The sequence below is a fragment of the Zea mays genome, chromosome 1 (assembly GCF_902167145.1).
Source record: "Zea mays cultivar B73 chromosome 1, Zm-B73-REFERENCE-NAM-5.0, whole genome shotgun sequence".
NCBI lineage: Eukaryota > Viridiplantae > Streptophyta > Magnoliopsida > Poales > Poaceae > Zea > Zea mays.
The window spans coordinates 180702332-180711163 of NC_050096.1; positions in this window are offsets into that span (position 1 = coordinate 180702332).

Here is an 8832-nt window from a genome sequence, read left to right on the forward strand (position 1 = left end):
TGATGGCTAACGAGGTGGCGGTAACTGAGGCGAGGCCATCATTATCGTGTCTGGCGGCAGTGGCGGGCCCAGGGGTGTTTCATGGGTATTCACTGAATACCCAAGTTTTTGGTGATCTATACTAATTTGTTAATAATGTATTATACAAAATAGTGTTAGAACAATAATTTCTTTAATCTTCTGAATTTTTGAATACCCAACCTTAAATGTTTGGGCCCGCTTCTGTCTGGCGGGCCAGCCCGAGGCCAACCCATTTAATAGTGTCTGGGTTAGCCCCAGTATGAGCGTCGTGTCGTGCTTGGGTCGTAGCCTCAGCCCGTAGTGCTGGTCCGGCCTGACACGATTTCAGTGAAATGAAGATCATGAAATGAGTCGTAGTCGCCACCACACTCTTGGGTCTTACATGGTCGCTGATGGTTTAGTTACTCATTCTAGGGAATCAGAGGAAGATCACAAAGTACTACAAGAAACAAGAAAATATACTAAAGGATTTTAGTGAAATGAAGATCATGAATGAATGTCACACCTAAATTTAAGGGATAAACCCGGACGTGAATCAAATGTGTGCTAGGATCAAGTCTCACATATGATGACTCATGGTACAGAAACAAATGTCACATCTTTAATATACAATGGAGTTCTATACAAAATAGTTAAATAATTCCATCATACGAAAACAATGATCCAACAACCATAGTTGACTGGGAGACGACGGTCTAGACCTCTCACGAATCGCATGGCGGCATCCTTTATGCTCCTTATCTTGTGGTAGCTATCCTTGACCTGGAGGAGAGTACAACAAGGATGAGCTCACATACGTTCATCGCTCAACAAGTTGTGGGGAATAATGTGCATGAGCTCCCTTGCGGTGGAGGATCATGTGAAGTGTAAGGCTTACCAAATAAGATGGTTAAAGTTGAGCATTGCTTTTATAGTTGGTCAAATTTTTATTAGCAGTTACTAAGTATAAGTAAATACCAACCCAAATAAATAAGAGATCACAATTAATAATAACTCACACAAAGCAATGCACATGACAAATTAAGTTTAGTTTCATAAATTAATCATGTGAGAGTCCTGAGTCACTCTTGACCCTGAGCACGGTTGATATACTAGTTTTTTACTCTGCAGAGATTGTGCCCTTTACCCAGAAGTCGTGTTACCCATTTGCCAAGGGATCGCGACATCCCATTCATCTCTACCGAGGAGACGAGGCAGAGTAGCACTATGAGTCCTTTACAAAGTTCCACTAGCTTCAGGAAACCCGCTACGGTTTCTGAGGAGGGCAATATAGGAATCCCTCGTCCAAAAAGCCATCGCAGCATGATTGACCCGGGAAACTCCCTATACCACAGCTCCTCTACCGCCCTTGTCCCTTTCGGGTAGGGTAGTCCTCCACTAGCTTTCCTAATTAGTCAGCCAAGGGCATCCCATTCCACCCTTGTGGTAGCACGGTTATCTCAAGTTAAGCTTCATGTTCCAATTAACACAATGATCTTGTCATGAACAATAATTAGAACAACGGTATAATTGGAACATGATCATAATTCAAATGTAACAATAATCCCAAAACCAGGTAGAGCAATAGCAAGTCTACCCAATAATTCTTTTGTCTACAAGGGGAGGGGAACACAAAACTAGGGAAACCTATTAGGTCCCATCGAATTAACTTGAGCATGTCACAGTGATTAACAGAGAACATTATGAGGTAAAGAAGAGTGATCAAGAGCACAACTTGCCTTAGACTTGAGATTCCCAGGTACTTCACCAATTTGGTCTTCTGTTGACTCGTAACCTCACTGCTACTCGTAGAATACATACGAATAAACAATGAGTGCATAAAAATAACAGTACAACAAACATGAGAACAAACAATGTAAGAATACTCTACGCGATGCTACGAGATCGTAGGTTCGAGAATCACTAAAATCAGAGTTATGGTTGAAAAAGATATGTTTTCTGATGTTTTAGGTGTTTACACAATGAAACTATATTCTATGTTGATTAATATAACCTGTGTGACAAACATATTACAAGGAAGTAATTAGTTCAACTTCAATCCAAGTTATAACTTGGTTAGAGATCATCTGCTAGTAAATTTATAATCAAAGTCAGATTACTTTAATAAAAAGATTAATCTACTATTCTTGGTTAAGTGAATATCTAATTATTTAAGCATGTGATATTTTACAAAACAAATGATTTTACAGTGTAGCAAATATTTACACAAAGCTAACGCAACTTGAACGGATCAATTCAGAGTTAAAACGTGCAAGTTATAAATTTTCTAGGATTATTGGATTTATTTTTTAAAATTATTTTCCAGATTTTTATTTACTTAAAAGAAAAGCTATGGACTGCGACCATTATTGTGATAGAACCTCCCAAGTCATTAGGCCCACCAACAGTTGTCCTTGTCCAATAGACTTCGGACAACCCTGTAGATGCACCTGACCACTTGACAAGTTCGGTATCTGTATTCCTTACCTTTCCCAAGAGCGTTTCACCCGTCCCGCAGTTATTACAACACATCGGAGGTACGAGTATGCGGAAGCAGTTACAACAACTTATTTTATATTAAAGTATGGAAAGAGTATTATTATTACAGACCAGTAAAATATAAGAGTGCTGGAGTAATATTATTACAACCCTGGGAGGCAAAAACCCCTCCCGATTATCAGTAAAAAGTTTTTAGAGGAGGACACTTCCTCCCGAAGCTTCAATCCTGATTTTCTTCCTTAGGCACTGAAGGGAAATAGGCTTACACCTTTTCCTAAATGATTTTGGTGGTTGAATTGTCCAACACAAATAATTGGACTAACTAGTTTGCTCTAGATTATAAGTTCTACAGGTGCCAAAGGTTCAACTCAAACCAATAAAAAGTCCAAGAAAGGGTTCAAATAAAAAGAGCAAAAGACAATCGAAGGCTGCCCTGGTCTGGCGCACCGGACAGTGTCCGGTGCACCAGGGAGATCAACTCCGAACTTGCCACCTTCGGGAATTCTGGGAGCCACTCCGCTATAATTCACTAGACTGTCCGGTGTAGCACCAGACTGTCTGGTGTGCCAAGCGGAGCAACGGCTACCCGCGCCAACGGTCGTCTGCAACGGCTACAGTGAACAGTGAACAGTGCCGACTGCGCGCACAGAGTCAGAGCAGGCGTCAGATGGCGCACCGGACAGTGAACAGAACCTGTCCGGTGCACCACCGGACTGTCCGGTGGCCCACATGTCAGAAGCTCCAACGGTCGAACCCTAATGGTTGGGTGACGTGGCTGGTGCACCGGACAGTGTCCGGTGGCACACCGGACTGTCCGGTGCGCCATACGACAGCAGCCTTCCCCAACGGCCATTTTGGTGGTTGGGGCTATAAATACCCCCCAACCACCACACTTCGATGCATCCAAGTTTTCAGCCATCAAACCTCATACAAGAGCTCTAGACTTCATTCCAAGACACAAACAAAGAGATCAAATCCTCTCCCAAGTTCGGAATCACTCCAAACAAATTAGTGACTAGAGAGAGACTGTTGTGTTCTTTTGAGCTCTTGCGCTTGGATCGCTTTTCTTCTTCCTCCTTTCTTGTTTTCAAGATCATTGTAATCAAACCAAGAGACACCAAGTTGTGGTGGTCCTTGTAGTGGACTAAGTGTCCCGTTTGATTGAAGAGAAAAGCTCACTCGGTCTAAGTGACCGTTTGAGAGAGGGAAAGGGTTGAAAGAGACCCGGTCTTTGTGACCACCTCAACGGGGAGTAGGTTTGCAAGAACCGAACCTCGGTAAAACAAATCACCGTGTCATCCGCTCTTATTTGCTTGTGATTTGTTTTCGCCCTCTCTTTTGGACTCGATTATATTTCTAACGCTAACCCCGGCTTGTAGTTGTGCTTAAAGTTTATAAATTTCAAATTTGCCTATTCACCCCCCTCTAGGCGACTTTCAATTGGTATCAGAGCCCAGTACTTAATTAGAGCCTAACCGCTCGAATTAATGTCGGGAGCATCTGCCATGAGGGAAATCGGAACCGACGACAAGTCCGCAAGCTCGGGGAGAACACATTCAAGGGAGTCCGCCCACAAGCACAAGGAGGAATCCTCTTCCTCCATCAAGTCCCAATGGAAGGGTGACAAGAAGAAGAAGATGAAGAAAGTGGTCTACTACGAGACCGATTCTTCGTCACCCTCCACCTCCGGCTCGGAATCGGCATCCGCCACTTCTAAACGCCATGAGCGCAAGAAGTATAGTAATATGCCCCTTCGCTATCCTCGTATTTCAAAACGCACTCCATTACTTTCCGTCCCATTAGGCAAACCACCTATGTTTGAAGGTGAAGATTATTCTATGTGGAGTGATAAAATGAGGCATCACCTAACCTCACTCCACAAAAGCATATGGGATATTGTTGAGTATGGAGCGCAGGTACCAAAGAAAGGGGACAAGGATTATGATTCGAAGGAGGTCGAACAAATCCAACACTTCAACTCCCAAGCAACTACTATACTCCTTGCCTCTCTAAGTCGAGAGGAGTATAATAAGGTGCAAGGGTTGAAGAGTGCCAAAGAGATTTGGGACGTGCTCAAGACCACGCACGAGGGAGATGAGGTGACCAAGATCACCAAACAGGAAACGATCGAGGGGGAGCTCGGTCGCTTCATGCTTCACCAAGGAGAGGAGCCACAAGCCATGTACAACCGGCTCAAAACCTTGGTGAACCAAGTGCGTAACCTCGGGAGCACCAAATGGGATGACCATGAAATGGTCAAGGTTATTCTTAGATCACTTGTTTTTCTTAACCCTACTCAAGTTCAATTAATTCGTGGTGATCCAAGATATCAACTAATGTCTCCCAAGGAAGTGATAGGAAAGTTTGTGAGCTTTGAACTAATGATCAAAGGCTCCAAACAAATCATCGAGCGAGGCACCACCTCCACACCCGAGGTGCAACCCGTCGCCTTCAAAGCGACGGAGGACAAGAAGGAAGAGTCTACATCAAGTAGGCTCCCCATCGACGCCTCCAAGCTCGACAATAAGGAGATGGCTTTAATCATCAAAAGCTTTCGCCAAATCCTCAAGCAAAGGAAGGGGAAAGATTACAAGCCCCGTTCCAAGAAGATGTGCTAGAAGTGTGGTAAGCCCGGTCATTTTATTGCTAAATGTCCATTATCTAGTGATAGTGACAGGGGCGACGACAAGAAGGGAAAGAGAAGAGAAAAGAAGAGGTACTACAAGAAGAAGGGCAGCGATGCCCATGTTTGCCGGGAGTGGGACTCCGACGAGAGCTCCACCGACTCCTCCGACGAGGACGCCGCAAACATCGCCGTCACCAAAGGCCTTCTCTTCCCCAACGTCGGCCACAAATTCCTCATGGCAAAGGACGGCAAAAAGAAGAAGGTAAAATATAGAGCTTCCACTAAATATGCAACATCTAGTGATGAGGCTAGCTCTAGTGATGATGAGGATGATTTGCTCACCCTTTTTGCCAACTTAAACATGCAACAAAAAGAAAAACTAAATGAATTGATTAGTGCTATTCATGACAAGGATGAACTTTTGGATACCCAAGAGGACTTCCTTATTAAGGAAAATAAAAAGCATGTTAAAGTTAAAAATGCTTATGCTCAAGAAATAGAAAAAATGTGAAAAATTAACTAGTGAGATAAGCACTTGCCATGACACTATTTCCAACCTTAGATTTGAAAATGACAAATTTATTGCCAAGGTTGAGAAATTAAAAGTTAGTGATGATTCTCTTGTCAACCTTAAGAATGATAATGCTAATTTAATTGCTAAGATTGACAAATTGAATGCATCTCTCTCTAGCCTTAAAATTGAGAATGAAAAATTAATTGCTAAGGCTAAAGATTTAAATGTTTGCAATGTTTCCATTTCCGATCTTAGAAATGAGAATGCTATTTTACATGCTAAGATTGTTAAATTAAATACTTGTAAACCCTCTACATCTACCATTGAGCATGTTACTATTTGCACTAGATGTAGAGACATTAATGTTGATGCTATTCATGATCACCTAGCTTTAATTAAACAACAAAATGATCACATATCTCAACTTAGTGCTAAGATTAATGAGCATGACTTAGAAAATGAAAAATTTAAATTTGCTAGAAGCATGCTCTATAGTGGGAGACGCCCTGGGATTAAGGATGGCATTGGCTTCCAAAAGGGGGACAATGTCAAGCCTAATGCCCCTAAAAGATTGTCTAACTTTGTTAAGGGCAAAGCTCCCATGGCTCAGGATAACGAGGGTTACATTTTATACCCTGCCGATTATCCCGAGCACAAAATTAGAAGAATTCACTCTAGGAAGTCTCACTTTGGCTCTCATCATGCTTTTATGTATAAGAGTGAGGCATCTAGTTCTAGGCAATCAACCCATGCTAAATTGCCTAAGAAGAAAACTCCCATTGCATCAAATGAACCTAACATTTCATTTAAGACTTTTGATGCATCATATGTTTTAACTAATAAATCAGGCAAAGTAGTTGCCAAATATGTTGGGGCCAAACACAAGGGCTCAAAGACTTGTGTTTGGGTACCTAAGGTGCTTGTTTCTAATGTGAAAGGACCCAAGACCGTTTGGGTACCTAAGAACAAGGCCTAAAATTGTTTTGTAGGTTTATGCATCCGGGGCTCAAGTTGGATCATCGATAGCGGGTGCACAAACCACATGACAGGGGAGAAAAGGATGTTCTCCTCCTATGAGAAAAATCATGATCCCCAAAGAGCTATCACATTCGGGGATGCAAATCAAGGTTTGGTCAAAGGACTTGGTAAAATTGCTATATCTCCTGACCATTCTATTTCCAATGTTTTTCTTGTAGATTCTTTAGATTACAATTTGCTTTTCGTTTCTCAATTATGTAAAATGGGCTATAACTGTCTTTTTACGGATTTAGGTGTTACTGTCTTTTGAAGAAGTGATGATTCAGTAGCATTTAAGGGAGTGTTAGAGGGTCAGCTATACTTAGTTGATTTTAATAGAGCTGAAGTCGACACTTGCTTAATTGCTAAGACTAACATGGGTTGGCTCTGGCATCGTCGACTAGCCCACGTTGGGATGAAGAATCTTCATAAGCTTCTAAAGGGAGAGCACATTTTGGGACTAACAAATGTTCATTTTGAGAAAGACAGGATTTGTAGCGCATGTCAAGCAGGGAAGAAAGTTGGTGTTCATCATCCACATAAGAACATCATAACGGCTAACAGGCTGCTTGAGCTACTCCACATGGATCTATTCGCCACGATAGCTTACATAAGCATCGGCGGGAGTAAGTACTGTCTAGTTATTGTGGATGATTATTCTCGCTTCACTTGGGTGTTCTTTTTGCAGGAAAATCACAAACCCAAGAGACCTTAAAGGGATTCTTAAGACGAGCTCAAAACGAGTTCGGTTTAAGGATCAAAAAGATTAGAAGCGACAACGGGACGGAGTTCAAGAACTCACAAATAGAAGGCTTCCTTGAGGATGAGGGCATAAAGCATGAGTTCTCTTCTCCCTACACGCCACAACAAAATGGTGTAGTGGAGAGGAAGAATAGAACTCTACTTGACATGGCAAGGACCATGCTTGATGAGTACAAGACTTCAGACCGGTTTTGGGCGGAAGCAATCAACACTGCTTGCTATTCCATCAACCGTCTCTACCTTCACTGAATCCTCAAGTAGACATCATATGAACTCCTAACCGGTAAAAAGCCCAATGTTTCATATTTTAGAGTCTTTGGTAGCAAATGTTTTATTCTTGTTAAAAGAGGTAGAAAATCTAAATTTGCTCCTAAGGCTGTAGAAGGCTTTTTACTTGGTAATGATTCAAACACAAGGGAATATAGAGTCTTTAACAAGTCCACTGGACTAGTTGAAGTTTCTTGTGACATTGTGTTTGATGAGACTAATGGATCTCAAGTAGAGCAAGTTGATCTTGATGAGCTAGATGGTGAAGAGGCTCTGTGCATCGCGCTAAGGAACATGTCCATTAGGGATGTGTGTCCTAAGGAATCCGAAGAGCCTCCACATGCACAAGATCAACCATCTTCCTCCATGCAAGCATCTCCACCAACTCAAGATGAGGATCAAGCTCAAGATGATGAAAATGAAGATCAAGAGGAGGACAATGATCAAGGGGGAGATGCTAATGATCAAGACAAGGAAGATGATGAGGGCACAAGACCGCCACACCCAAGAGTCCATCAAGCAATACAACGAGATCACCCTGTGAACTCCATCCTTGGCGAAATTCATAAGGGGGTAACTACTCGAGCTCGTGTTGCTCATTTTTGTGAACATTACTCCTTTGTGTCTTCTATTGAGCCCTACAGGGTAGAAGATGCATTAAGGGATTCGGATTGGGTGTTGGCAATGCAAGAGGAACTCAACAACTTCACTAGGAATGAGGTATGGCATTTAGTTCCACGTCCTAACCAAAATGTTGTAGGAACCAAATGGGTCTTCCGCAACAAACAAGATGAGCATGGTGTGGTGACAAGGAACAAAGCCCGACTTGTGGCCAAGGGATATTCACAAGTCGAAGGTTTGGATTTCGGTGAAACCTATGCACCCGTAGCTAGGCTTGAGTCAATTCGCATAATACTTGCCTATGCTACTTACCATGGCTTTAAGCTTTATCAAATGGACGTGAAAAGTGCCTTCCTCAATGGACCAATCAAGGAAGAGGTCTATGTTGAGCAACCTCCCGGCTTTGAAGATAGTGAGTACCCTAACCATGTTTATAAACTCTCTAAGGCACTTTATGGGCTCAAGCAAGCCCCAAGAGCATGGTATGAATGCTTAAGAGATTTCCTTATCGCTAATGGCTTCAAAG